Source organism: Hipposideros armiger, unplaced genomic scaffold, assembly GCF_001890085.2.
Source record: "Hipposideros armiger isolate ML-2016 unplaced genomic scaffold, ASM189008v1 scaffold_211, whole genome shotgun sequence".
NCBI lineage: Eukaryota > Metazoa > Chordata > Mammalia > Chiroptera > Hipposideridae > Hipposideros > Hipposideros armiger.
This window is the reverse complement of record NW_017731561.1, coordinates 1,563,152-1,578,850: the sequence shown is the minus strand read 5'-3', so window position 1 is coordinate 1,578,850 and position 15,699 is coordinate 1,563,152.

The following is a 15,699-nucleotide window of genomic DNA, read 5'->3' as shown; positions in this document are numbered from 1 at the left end:
AAACCATAGTCAGCTTCTCACCTCATCCCCACTCAGCGGTGGGAGCTCTGAAATGAAACAAGGGAGTCCACAGCTGGTAAATTATATTCAGCTCTTATCCTACAATGAATGTCTCATCCTGCAGGAGTTGTGGGTAACGGGTCTCCTCCAAAGGAACATCAGGTCCTGGAACTGAAGGACTTGGGCCAGGGGACTGGCAAAGAGTAAATGAAGATGAGGGACTCTCCCACTGAGTGCTTTAGTTGTCCTTTCTGAAAATCGCCTCCCAACTTCTATTAGCAAATTTGGTTCCTCTCCCTCATCTCTGCCCCTCCTCCTCCTCCTCCTAACCCATAATATTACCTCACCCTCTGCTTCTCTGTCAGAAATTGGTCTTGTGTACTAATTCATAAATACATAAACTGTATATGTAAAGGAGCATTACCAAGTGGGTGGTTCTTGAAAATTAGTCATTCGTCATGCATATTGATCACTGGGGTAGTACGGTATGAATCAGAGAGCAGCAGTCATTAAATCAAAGATTTATACTAGTAAAAGAGCACCAAAGCAATTCATCAATTCCATACCCCCTTGGTGATTAATTAGGTTCCAATCTGACAGCTTAGAAGCTGGCTCACAATTAAGGCTATTACAGTTAGAGAGAGGTAGGCTGCTTTTTTCCCCCCTTCCCCTTAGGAAGGAAAGAAGGCGAGGGGCGGGGGGAGCATTAGTTTGTTGGACTTATGGCATCCTGAACTTTTCCTTCATAGCACTTACCACAGTTTATTAATTAGAGTTATCAATGGAATTGCATGTTTAAATTCTCTTTCCATTAGTCCATACAGTCCCCAAAGCCTTAGAGCCACTAGCACAGTACCTAGCACATAGTAGGTGCTTAGTTAATATGTTGAGCCAATGAATGTATTAACTAGATGCTTCTGATGCTTCAGGCCCCAGATGAAGCATCACTTACAATGGGGCTGCCAATGTTTCCCACTGGGTTTGTCTTTTAAAAAATTAAGCTGACTCTTTCTAGACTATGGAACATTGTTTGGCAGCATCGACTGAAGCCAAAACATGCATGCCTGGGACCCAGCAATTCCAGTCCTGGGTATATACCCAACAGAACTGTGAACAAACTTTCCCCAAAAGACAGGTCAGAGAATGTCCACAGAAGCACCGTAATCAATAGACCAAACTGGAAACAACCCAAGCATTCACCAACACAACAATAGATAACTATATGGTGGGGTGTTCACAAATGAAAAACTACCCAGCAATGAGTATGAACAAATGATGGCCGCATGCACTGACACGGAGAGATCTCACAAACATTACACTGACGGAATGAAACCAGACACAGAGGAACGCATGCTGTGTGGTTCTGCTTACGTCATGCTCAGAAATGGGCAAAACTGATCTGTGGCATCAGAAGTTGAGGCGACAGTTGCCTCTGAGGGGTCAGTGACTGGGAGAGGGGAAAAGGAGGCACAGGGGTGCTGACAAGGTTCTAATCCCTCTGGGAGGTAGTTACACGGGTGTGTTCACTTTGTGGAAATCGATGCAGCTATTTTCTGTTGTCCCACTTTGTGATAATAGATAGAGCTATATGATTAGCGTTCTTTTCCGGGTGTAGGGGAGAGTTCAACCAAAAAAATATTTTTTAGTTTTAAAAAGCTAACCTGGTTTGTCTTTCTCTGTGTGATTAAAGAGTAATGAACATCTTTGTCTATACCCCAGACCCAAATCTAAGCTTCAGAAAATGTCCTTTGGTGGGAATTCCCAAGCAGCTGCAGTTGGAAACGGAGATTAAACTATGCGTTTAACCTTAGGGCTCCTTCCAATCCTCGAATTCTAGGATACATCGCCTTTTGGAAAGAAATAGAGAGCCCCAGGTCTAGTTCTCCTGGGTTTCTCATGCTAACCTTGGCCTTTCTCAGAAGAGCAAAACCAGGCCACTAGAGTAGACCATCTCTCTGACTTCTGTTCATGAGCCTGCATCACCTTTCACAGTTTCCCCTGTGACATCTGCAAAGCAAGCAAGGGCCTCCTAGAAGTTGGGAGGGTTTAGAAAAAATGAGTGTGGTGAAGACATGCTGCGGTTTTAAGAAATTCATAGATTTGTAATAATCCCTAGCATTAGACCAGAAAACTAAGACCTAGATTTATAGTAACAAAGCCTTCCATTTTTTGAAGGCCTCATATATATATATATCTGTACCGGGTTTATGCACTTTTTACACATTCTCTCATTTAACACTTAGAACACCTTATGAGGTCAGTACAAATCCCCTCAAATATAAAGACAGTGATTCGTGTCTACTTGATTCATGTCCAGTGTCTGAGCCTCAGATACAAGTGTGTACAATTGGGACTAAAACGCCATGACCATGACCGGTAGTTATGAGAAGAGGCTCTAGAACAAGACTAGCAGGGCTCAAATCCCAGCTAAGCAACGCACTAGGTGCATAACCTTAATAAAATATTTAACTTCCCCCTGCCTCAGGTTTCTCATCTGCAAAACGGGATCACTGATAGGATCTCCCTCACAGATTATAAGACATAATGACTATGCACATAGGGCATTTGGAACCATGCATGGCACGTAGTAAGTCTTCAATCAATGGTAGGTATTTATTAATACTATTATTTTTATATTACTTTATACCTATGTACTTTTCATAAGTGCTATAGAACCAGCAGGGATTACATATTCAATTAATATAATTTTTAGTAAAACAGAACTTTTACTAATTGTTCTCTCCTGGTTTAAGATCTATTGGGGATCTCTCAGTCTAGATCCTTAAAACACAGGAGAAATAGTTATTATATATCAGACTCCAAACTTCTCAGAGGCCAAGACCATATATGGCTTGCTCATTGCTGTGTTCCTGAAACCAACCACAATGCCTGGCACCTGAGAAGCACTCAACAAATATTCCGTAAATATTTTACTAAGTACTTCCCCGGTATACCTACCTAATTTCCCCATTTTGTATCCATCCAGAAAAGGACTAGTTATTTATAGAAATGTTATCTCAATCATAATGACCACAGAGATGCCATAATTTAAAAAAAAAAAAACAATTTTATAAGGCAAATAAAATACAGCAGGTCTTTTCAAAAAGACTCACTGTGTGTTCTCTGGTTAAATTATGACTCAATATATCAAAATCTGGCTTATCCTTACTTTTTAAAAAAATTTGCCCCTCCTAAAGTCATATTCAATAAAAGACGTTTATCCTTAGAACATAAACTTCTAATTAACTCATTTGTTCGTTAGTTCATTCATTCATTCAAGTGTTTATTAAGCACCTTGTATCTGTGTTTAGTGATCTCAGTTGTAAGTAACAAAAACCTCCGTCAAACAAACTCTGTAATAACAGAACATGTAGCACATGACAGGAAGTCCACACATAGTTGTACACGCTTCTTGTTTGGTTTGATTCAGCAGCTCACTATGTCATCAAGGACCCAGATTCTTTCTATCTGTCCACTCTGTCATCGTACTGGCTTCATGCACACTAGTAGCCTGATGACTGCAATTGTTGCAGCTGTGGCTGACCCTAGTCATTATCTAACAGCCATACTCTCCCACTCCTCCCTTTCTCCTAAAAGCCCAGTTTTGTTCAGGTATCTGGCATCAGTGTACTTCCTTAACTCCTCCTGAATGTAAACGTTAATTATCTAAGCCAATTATGGTCATTCCATTTGTCTTCCTACAACTCTTTGAAGAAAACACTTATATGAAACCTTGGCAATGTTAGGGGAAGTCAACCTTGGCCCTTCTAGAAATGTTTCACACATTCATATAAAGGGACACAAATGAGGAACTAGCCCCTTTTCCCACTTCTGGACACTCTTCTCTCTGCTGTGTGAGATAGTTCATGGAGCTGGTCTAGCCATCTGGTCACCACATGGAAAGCTACCAACAGTATAGAAAGATGGAAGGTATCTTTTGCCACTAGAATAAATCAACTCTGGAACTGTCCTACCTCTGAGCTTGTTATGTGATAAATTATCAAATAAACCCATATTCTTTAAGCTAATTTTAGCTGAGTCTCTGAGAAAGTTATAAAGAACTGTTAGATATATACAGTTATCATTACACAAACACAGCTACTTCCAGAGAAAAGAAAAAAATAATCTCTCTCTAAGGATTTCTCTTAAAATAGAAGAAAATTGACCCAGATGCCTCAACTCTATCCTTCTCCTCCCTACTTCCTCTCAATTCTAATTGGCCAGTATCAGGTCACATGTCCATTATGAACCAATCACAGGCTAGAGGAATTGGTTTACCCTAAATCCAATTAGGCCCACCCCTGGGATCTAGCACTGGGATCAGCTGTGTCTAAGGTAACTGGCTGCATGGAAGAGGGGTGACTGCTTGAATAAAGTTGAGTTTTGTTAGGAGGAAGGGGTTGGATATTAGAAATTCATCAGCTGCATCCCACATATTACTGTATGCATAATGCCTACTGTACTTGGGACCCCCCAATGATAGAAAATATTTAGAAGAGTTCTACTTCAGTAATCAAAGTCTGTATCCTTGTTCAGAGCCCTATTTTTGGAATCTCAAAATCTCTTAAATCTAAGCCAAGTTATCAGATTTCTAACTCTGCTTGGGCTCAGGTCCAAATGTGGATTTCTCTAACAGAGATCTTATCTAAAGTAAGGTCGGAGCAGGTTTCTTCCTACCTCCCACTAACTTTGCAGAGCTGTAGATATAATTTGTAAGCATATTAGTATATTCAGGAGTCTTTACTTGCTTCCAGGCAGGTTTCTTTTTTTTTTTTTTAAGGTTTTATTGGGGAATTGGGGGAGGAGAACAGAGTCGGGGAATTTGGGAAGGGAAACAGACAAGTTGCTGTCCTTTTGTTCTTCAGTCTAGTTGTGGAAGACGTCGCTTCACTGGCCCATGTTGGTATTATCATCACGCTCTTCCCAGGTGAGGCAGTTGCTCACCGGCCATTGGGCGGCAGCTCACAAAAGCTCATGCCAGCTGCCAGCCAGCCCCACTGCAGCCTATGCCGTCGCTGGCGACTCACGGCAGCCCAGCTCCAGGTCGAGCTATTGTTCACCATCTTAGCTGGAAAGGGCGCAGCATCACTGGCCCTCATGCGGGATCTGAACCACGGCCCTGCTGCTCAGAGCTGGTGTCCCAAACCAACTCTTAACCAATGCACCACTTGGCCGGCCCCAGGCAGGTTTCTGATACTCTCATTTTCAATCAAATCTTTCTGAACCTAAGTCATCAGACTGGCTAGAGCCTAGAAGACCATTCCTCAAATTGGAAAGAGCTTTACTTATTTGGAGGCGGTATGGTACAGTGGTTATAACAGGGTTGAAATCCCTGCTCTACCACTGACTAGGTGATCCTTGGACAAGTTGCTTACCTTCTTGATGCCTTAATGTCCTCAACCATAAACTGTGAATAATAATCATGGGTCCTACCTCATACGATTGTGAAAGTGTTAAATTAGTCAGTGCATGGAAAGTACTAAGCACAGCACATGGAAAACAAAATGTTCTCTTGGTACTAGCTATTCCTTATGTTTCTCTCTTCATCCCCATCTTTTCTCTCTCTCTCTTCCTGCATCGTCACAGGGCTACATCATTCAATTAGCAGAGCTAACTGACCTTTCTGGTTGGATGTTGTTGGTCAATCAAGTAGCTTGAGTTTTTCTCCCCCCATTTGATTAGACAAATTCACTATTTGGTATATTAGTTAACTTGGCCAATTAAATAGGGGAAAAGCATGTAATATTTATATGGTAATTCTCTCCGTCCTGAGCTTTGTCAGAAGTCACAGGACTGACCTTTCTGGGCCAGGCCCCTGGAGTCAAGGTGGCTTCGTTTCCTTTGGGCTGCATTCCTGGCTTTGAGCCAGTTCCTCTCCACAGCATCAGAAAGCCTGAGCTCCAAGAGTGCCTTGGGGACCCAACTTCATTGACTCACAAAATCAAAATATACAAATACCCCTTTTAAACCATGATATATAACTGGGAGACTATTGCCTCTCCACTGCATTAGGCCCGCCCTATTACCTTATGGAATTACCCACAGTGGCAGAAATCCATTCACCTGATCCACTGACACCCTGGGGGCAGCTCAGATAGCATAAAGCCAATTGATAGATGTATATTTGATATACATTTTATGCCTGGAATTTATGTCTTCTGCATGTTTCATTTGCCATTCTGACTCACTTTATGCCACAGGAGAACTAGGGAAATGTCAAGAGGGACTGAGAAACAAATGGCATAGGAGAAAAAAGTGGAAATCAAAATAGCAATCGTCCTTTCACACCCTGATCAACTTTAGAACAAAGGGCACACCTCCTCTCCCCTCCTCCTCCAGGAAGACACTGTGACAAGAAGAGGCGCTAAACCTGGAAGAGCAGGAAGATGCATTCCCTGCAAACCAGCAGTGAGCCAGTTCGCCGTTACCAAGTGTGGGGCGAATCCAAAGATACAAACAACAATAGAACTGAAGGTCTACATCTTATTACATACAGTTACCAAGACCTTGCCACATATTTCAGCTCATTTCACTCTCAAGGTGGTCAAGACGGACATTTTCAGCCCTGTGTTACTGATGTTCCAGGGAGGACAATGACCTGCCTAAGACCAAGGCTGTGGCAAAGCTGAGACTCAGATCCAGCCTTCTTCCTCTCTAGTGTGTGTACAAATGGTGATGCATAAAAATATTACAAGTCTTCTTCATAAACGCCTATAAATGGGGAGAGAATTCATCATAATGCACGTCGTTCAAAGCCCTCCTATGTGTCTTATATTTTCCAATAGCTTAATTTAAAAAAAGAATTTACACCAATTTATAATAACAGCTTACACACACACACACACACACACACACACACACACACACACACATTCCATCCTCACAGTAACCCTGTGAAAGTAGTGCAAGGGAATCTGACTCTAGGAACTGTGCCCTTAACCACTCCACCATATTGCTTCTCTATCAATTCATGAGTGGAGAAATAAAAGTCTACACATAAAAGATAAAGTTGGCAATAAGACCAGGTCTCCCATTGGCTCAATAAGGATAGGGCCCAGGGAGAGACAAAATCAACTGACCCAGTCCCCTTGATTAATTTATTCTGTTCCATTGCCTACTAAACTGCTCCACTGGCCTTGGCTGCTCAAGATGGCAACCGTTCATTGCACTTCACCAAGTCATTACTGAGCACAAAGCTCTGTTCCAGGCCCTGGTGATTCAGTGTGAACAAGATATACATAGTTCTCATCCTCACAGAGCTTACAGCCTGAAGGGAAAAGCAGACACTAAGCCAGTAGCGATGAGAGTGAAAGCAGTGAGTCAGCCAGCCTTTTTGATAGACTCTCTAGTGGAACAGTCTGAAGAAATCATGTAGTCTGGCCCACCCAATGCAGAAATCTCCTCTACGACCTCTCCTACAAGTGGTCTTGCAGCCTCTGCCAGAATCCTCAAGTCCAGAAAGCTTCCTCTTCCAACAGCAGCATGGTCCAGTTTAATCATGAAGCTTTTCCATATAATCGAGTCTACAACTTCTACACTATACCATCTGCCATTGCTCCAAATATGTCCTCTGCAGCCCGCAGAATAGCATCGATCCTCTTCCACATAGCTGTCCTCCAACATGATTAAGGACAGCTATCAAGTGGCTCTCAAGTTTTCTCTTTCTGAGACTAAAATTCTCGTATACCCATCAAACATCATTCTTAGTCCCTGGCTTCCCAAATTCTTCCCTTCTAGGTAGCGTGCTTGGTGCTATCGAGTTTGCCAATGACTAAAGTAAAAAACTAGAAAGAATATTTTAAATGTATTCTGACCGATAGGGTGAAGTAGAACCATTACCTATCTTGAATGAGATGTTGTACTCCTATTAGTTATTGCATTCATTGTTTTAGTTTTAATACCGATCACTCATAATTGGCCCATGTGACACTCAGACACTTGCTCACATTTTCAAAGAGAAAGTTATTAAAGTCAGTTCTCTCCCAAACCTCTAGTGGGGAAACTGATTTTGTTTTGTTTTGTTTTAATTTACATGCAGGGCTTTACGTTTGCCTCTGTTAAATTTAATTTTGGTAAAACTCAGATGACAGTGCATCTGTGTACCTGTTGAATAACTCACCCGGTCTTAGTTTCACAAAAATGATTTCCATAAGAAATCTATTCAGACTAAGTACTTTATGAATTGAGTAGTTTTGCTGAAGACGTCAGTTATAAAGCAGGATCCCATTAAAAGTATTTCATATGAAAAATTTCTTCTCTGAAGCTCATTTACTCCCCTCACCATCAGCTCTAGGGCCTCTCAGCTTCCCCCCCACAGATTCCAACCTTTCTAACTCCTGTCCACCTGCCAATTCTTCACCATCCCAAGTCCAGAATAATTCCTCTCTCCTCCATTATCAAAACAACACAGTTCACCCCCAGCTCCAACCAACAAATTTGTTATCTCAATATACACAAACAGTCAGAAAATACAATTAAATTTAAAATCTCATTGTTTGTAACAGGCCCACTCTCCTTAGAAGTAAATGCATGTAGAGAGATGGTGGTCAGTATTCAGAAAATATTTATTGAGCACCTATTATGGACCAGGCACTGGGTTCCTTGAAGGATGCAGTGATGTGTAATATCAGACACCAACCCTGACTTCAGAGCACTTACCACATATTAGAGAAGATAGACAGCAATCAGCTAAGTACACAGTTGATGTAAATTACAGGCATAACAAGCTCTGTGAAGAAAAGACAACTCCATCTAATGGGAGGATTTGGTGTAGTAAGAGGGTCAGAAAGGGTTCTCTTAGGAAGTGGTAAAGGAGCTGAGAGTAAGGAGGAGGGATTATCAAGAGTGTTCACTGTCACTTTAGTTACAATGCTGAAAAACTGGAAACAACACAGATGCCTACATAAAGGACTCGTTTGTGGCACGTACACATGATAGCCTATTAGGAATCCATTAGGAATTAAATTTTTGATGCTAAAATATTACAAAGATAAAAAAAAAACCCACACAAACCAACTTAACTTTAAACACAGTAATGTAAAAAAAAAAAAAATCCCTAAATAAAATGTTAACAATGAGAATCCACAGTATATTATGCAAATTGACTCATTCCAAGAATTGAAAAGTATTTCAATCTTAAAAACCCATTAATGAAATTCATCATATAAATAGGTCAAAGGAGAAAAATGTGATTACCAAGAAAGCTATCAAAAGCATTTGATAAAAATTCAAATCCATCTCTAACTTAAAAAAAAAAAACCCTTACTTTTTGAAAAAGCAAATCCATATTCCCCCAAATTAAGAATCCTGCTAGCTAGTGAAACCCTGGAAGCACCTCCATGAAAGCCGGCAATATGACACAGTGGCATTCTTTTATATACGGTGGCTGTTTACAAAAGTTATACACAAAAAGCAACACTATTCTTAAAAATCAACAATAATTACTTATAGGATATAGAAGAAAAAGTCCCATTCACACAAGCAAAATTAAATAAATAAATAAATAAATAAATAAATAAATAAATAAATAAATAAATAAATAAATAAATGCCTATAACATGGACTAAATATAACAAAAGTTTAGTTTGACATATATAAAAGATACAAGAATAAAATTACTGAGCATACAAACAAATAGTGAAGAGACATAACTTGCTCTTGGATAAGAAGATTCAATATTGTAAAAATCCCATTCTCACCAATGAGTCTATAAAAATCAATGCAATACCAATAAAACTTGACAAAGGATTAAAAAAGTCACTTTTGGAGAGGCTATTCACAAACAAGTGAAAATAGCCCAGAAAATCTGAAGAAAAAAACTAATGAGGAGTGATTTGTCTTACAATATGTGTTAAGTACCAAATGTGTTACAAAGCTATAAATTAAAATTTTGATCCTGCAAAAATAGAGACAAATGATACAGACAAGACAGATCAGAAAGAGGCTCAAATACACATGAAAATTTAACATGTGACAAAAAAAACCCCAAACATTAGAGTGATCATTTTTAGAAACCACATACCAGAATCTAAAGGATACAACTAAAGCGGAGATTAGTAGTAAAGATGAAAGGATGAAATACATTAAACAACCAAATCAAAATTTGTAAAAGAACAAAATAAATCAAAACAAAGCAGAAGGAGGGAAATAAATAACAAAACCTGATGCTTAGGAAAAAAGATAAAGGTAAAACTAATAAATAAAAAGTTGGTCTCTCAAGAAATCAATGAAACAGACAAATCGCTAGTTCACTTAATCAAGAAAAAAATGGGAGGAAACACAAATACACAAAGAAATGAGAGGCAAACAAAAAACTGAAAACATCATTAGAAAATACTTTGTATAATTCGGGGCAAAAATTTGAAAACCTAAATTAATGGATCATTTTAAGAAATACAACTCACCAAACCGATTCTGGTAGACCAAGTTTGAACAGATTCAATCTCCTAGAAGAAAAAAAAAATTTTTTCAAAGACATACCACAAAACAAAACAAACAACAAACAAAGCAGCAGGCCTAAATGATTTCATACAGAAACCGGACCTCCAAAAAAGACAATCCCAATGACACTTAACCTGTTCCAGAGAAGAGAAAATGTTCCTTTCCTCTCCAGTTCCTTTTATAAGAGAAGATCAACATTGATACCTGAATCTGGTAAAGAGTGCACCCCGAAACTACAGATCAATCTGTCTTGTCAATATGAACGCAAATATAAATAGAATATTAGTAAATACAACCAAATAGTCTATTAAAATTATGTTCCAGCCATGCAAGGAGAGTTCCACCTGAGAAGACTTATTCACATAATTCACCATGCTAGTAAGTCAAAGGGGCAAATCATAGAACCACGCACATTGAGACGGCATTTGACAAAATTCAAATTTTTGTGAAATTTGCAAGATTGTGATTTAAGAAAAAAGGCTTAAAATACAGGAATGGATGTAAACATTGGCATCCCTGCCTTGCTCCTCTTTGGGACAAAGTACATTCCCTCAGGCAAAGAGACAAAAGTAGCCATTGCAATGAAGGCAATACAGGTGACCCCAGAAGTGGACCTGGGGGATCCGGGCAGGATAAGGGCAGCTGCTGCATTAGGGAACAGACTATAGTAGCAAAGTATCACCCCCTCAGACTACTTGCAAAATGCAAAGGAAACAGAAAAAAATACCTTTTTAATGGAGAAACCTGGCTAGATATTTTTACATGCATCACCTAATTTAATCCTCCTCACCACCACCCAAGAAATAGGTAGAATAATCTCTATCTCACAGAGAAAAGTTTGAGGAGTAGAACTGTTCAGTAGCTTACTCAGAGTGAAGAGGTTGTGTTTATATCCAAACTGTCTAGTTCCATTCAGAACTGAACTAGTTCTAATTCTAGTCCAAGGTCACTCTCTGCCTCTATCCTTTTAATTTCCTTCTCAGGGATCTTCACTGGCCAAAACCAAAAGTAAGCCAGAGGACGGAGGAGCCATGGATATGCATATCGGTCAGCCTCCTAGGCACAGAACAGGGTGGAGAAGTGTAACGTACACATCTGGAGTTCCTTCCACGTAAGATGTTCAAGGATTAAATAAGATATTGTATGTAAACATCTCAGCACCTTCTTGGCACTGATCAAACTCTCAACAAATATTAGCCATGTGAAAGACTGTCATTAGCTTTCATTGGTTAAATGCCCTGAATCAAATAGGCTTCAATTGTTAGTCAAAAGTGTGGCTTTTATACTTGAACTTTAAGAACAAAAAGCGGCAGAGAAATGACACAGATGGCCCCATCCATCAATATCCCCTGGAAAACTGGTTAAATATTACGAACAACCCAACATCTGGGCAGAGGAGGATGCTGATAAAATGAGCAACACCTATGTCCCCTCAAAACAACACTACAAATCCATTTTAAAAGTAGGGCCAACGGGGAACATTCTTACTAGGGGAATATCTTTCTGAGTTGTGCTCTTATTCTAAGAATATGTTCTTTGCACCATCTCGTAGATGGTAAAGTTCACACTTAATCATTTGGGTCATTAATGACCACCTAAATATGTCAGGAATAATTTCACATCTATGACCCTTAGAGCTGAAAATATATATGAATGTAATTAACCTACTTCCAAAATTGAAAAAAAAAAAAAAAGTCTGCTCTATTCTCTCCTGACTTGGGAACATATGGTGTCGGATTACATGGTTGGCACCTGGCTGACTGCTGGGTCCATGTGTCGCATTCTAACACAAACAGGCAGAGGTGCAAAGCCTGCCCAGAGGAGTCGCCAGCCAAATCCAAAATGGGCAGCTCAAGCCACAGGCTCGGCCAGAAACTGCTATTAACATCCTGGTGGAGGAAACAGAGCTCTCAGCACCACCCTCTGAGCCCCATTTCCCGTCCTGCCCCACGACCTCCTCCATAAACATCTTGAGAAAGACCCATGAGGTTGGTTTCTCCGTTGATGCACATTGTCAACACGCCTGGCCCTGTTTATCAGGGAGAAATTGAATTGGCCTCAGCTCATCTTTGGGATTGGCTCTTAAGTTACAGCATTTGGAAGCAAGTAAATCCAACCAAACGCTTTCCATCCCAATTAAAGGTGTGTTTGTCATTCTCCCCACCCAAGATCCCTAATCCTGGCTTGTTTATGCGGAGGGAAGGACATTCACCTACAACCTCATGTGAGAGAAGCAAGGGAGCGTCCGCGCCTCCTGGCCTCGCTTCTCTCTTCTCCTCCTCTCTCCCGTCTGATTGTAGACCCATCTCTATCTCTGTCAATCAACTCAAGCCCCTGATGCACCATGAGGGCTGAACATGGTCCTTCACACTCCAGCCTCTGCCTGCCCCCCCCCACCCAATTTCCCACTACAATACCGAACATCCCTGAATTACATTATTCCTTCTTTCTTGTCCATGGTTTATTCCTCTTGCTTTTTTGAAGTGTGTCCACCCATTTCAGGCTGAGTCATGGATGAAATTCCCATGTCTGCTATGGGAATTAAGGAACTGGGTGGTTAGTACAGTTAGAATGAGAAGCAGCCTAGACCCAGGGTGGCAGATGTGTGGCTGTTTTGCTCCCCTGGGGCATCCCCTCACAATAAACTGGGAGGTAAAAACATTAGAGACAAAAAGCAAAGATCACTAAGAGGATTAACTTTCAGCCAACTAGAAGGATCTCCAAGACCAAAAAAGAAAAGCCCAGCTATACCCACTAGCAAGGAATGTACCCCTCCTCCCCTCTTACCAGTATGTAGTATCTGGCCAGAACAAGACAGTGATTTGGGGGACTGCTTTCCTTCCATGCTCCTTTCTTTGTGGTTGTGAGGGACATCTGCTGTTTGTCTGCCCAGAGTCCATTTCCTGGTTCTTCTGTTAATCACACTCCTATTTCCTTAATGGAAGGTTTTTTTCCTACTCTAAATGATTGAGATGAGGCTGCCATCCTAATATCTTACCCTACCCTGATCACCACAGGCTACAGGGGTAGCGTTTGACCCTAGTAGGTAAAACAGTTTCTCATTTTGCTGACGTAAGTGAAATAATCCCAAGAAGCGGCATGTAGCCCAAGCCAGGTCAATGAAAAATCTTCTCTGAGATTTATATAAAACTGGAGTCTAGGGGAGAAAGCATTCTTTTTCCTCTGGAGTCACCAAAGCTGGGAATATGTAAAACTGGAGCTGCCTGTGCCGTGTCCCCAGCTATGTAGAGGGAGCCACTACACAGTCTGTATGAAGAGATGGAGGATGGGGAAGGTATGGAGAAGAGAGAAAGAAATGGGGCAGAGGGAGAAGGGTTAGAGGAGAGATAAGAGAGGAAGAAAGATGGAGGAGAGATAAGAGAGGAAGAAAGATGGAAGAGAGGTTGGAGAGAAAGATAGGGAACAGAGATGGAAGAATAGAGAGAGAGATGGGAGAGAAAAATAGTATAAAGACAAAGAATGGGAGACAGAAAGATAAGGGAGAAGTGGGTAGAAATGGGTGAAAGAAAAACGAAGAGAAAATGGAGAGAGTGCAACAGGGGAGAAAGATGGGAGAGAGAAATGGGGAGGAGAGAAATGAGATATAGAGTGATAAGGGGGGAGAGAGAAAGATGGGGAGAGAGGATGAAGGGGGAGAAGGGTGGAGGAGAGAGAGGAATGAGGGAGAGAGGGAAGTAAAATGGGGGGTGAGGAAGATATGGGGAGAGGCAGTGTGAAGAGAGAGATGAGAAGGGATGAGGGAGAAATGATAAACAAAGGACAAGAGACAGAAATCTGATGACATGTGTTGAGGTCCTGCATCCGGGCCACTCTTAAGGCCACTTGCATCCTTGTGGATTCTAGTTTCTAATCAGGCTTCTATTAGATCCTATCACTTGCAACCAAGAGTGATAACCACTCTGATGCCCTTAATCAAATCCAATCCTAATACAAACTTGGCTCTCTACTGCTTTCTTCTAGAACCCAAAGATGAATCAGATGTTTCACTGATCACCTCAAAACATAATCACTCTTAGAATCTACCCAGCCAATTTCCAAACTTCAAATAAGTGGAGAAAATAATAAGTTCCTTTCCCCTGCCTGAAGAGAGCCCATAAAGATCTGCATTTCTCCCTTTCTACTTCCTGATCAGGGACTGGCTATCAGAAGCCAGTCATATCCACCAAAAATACAAAAAGAACTATTTCAAGGTTAAAAGCAGCATTTAGGAGAAAATGATGTTGTACATCATACCAAAATTTAATATGACTTTATGCAAAATAGTAATGTGTCTGGTAATGCAAAAACTCTTCTAAAGTAGGTTAATAACAATCCAATATTATTCTCCTTTAAAAAAAATGAAAATGTATGTCAAAAAAAAAGGCCTAAAGTAGCTGAATCTTGTACCCATTGATGGAGCTGATTTACATAGATAGCATTTAACATTCCATCATCATTATCCTATCAGTCTCCTGTCTAACGTGCAAGCCTAAAGACGTGCAATGTGCTTAGAGGTTTAAAAAAAAAAGCCCTATACCCACCAGCCAAAATGGTGGTAAATGACAAAAAAAAAAAAGAAAAAATAATAATTTTAGGCAGACAGATGAATATCAACTGGGATGAGAAAAAGACTGTCTCCCCCCTCCCTTCTGTACCAATATAATAACCTCAAAGATTGAATAAAAGAAAACTAAATATTTAAGAGTAAAATGTGGTTATCAGATGGGGAGAAGGGAAAAAAAGCGAAGCATTATGTTAATAGTTGAGTCTGCCTCTGTGAGAGGAAGCAGCTCTGAGTGTGTCCGCCTTGACTTAAATGGAACGCAAATGTAAATGAAACACAGTTTGTCCTTTAGAGTCAATTGTGTGAATATTTTCAGACACTTTTTCTTTTAAAATGTTAAGTGAATTTAATTCTGATAAGAAGAACCAGAGAAGCGTGCTCTGGGGAGACCCACGTGTCTGTCTGTGTATAGCGTGGAGAGGGGAGCAGAAGGCCGCATGTGTGTGCATTGTCCTCATGTTGAGAGCGCCTTCTTGGCCATTTACTTGGTTGGCCTTGCAAATCCTATGGCCTCTTTAGTGCCTCTGCCAGCATATCATGAAGGCCAGAAGAATCAGTGGCAAAATGGAGCCTGGGGGGCTGTAAAGCCATTGGTCTCCATCACTCTAAGGGCTAGGTAGTCCTGAGCTGTATCTAGACCATCTGAAAAGAGCCATAGTTACGTCAAATATGTGTGGCGAGGGCGGATGTAGAGG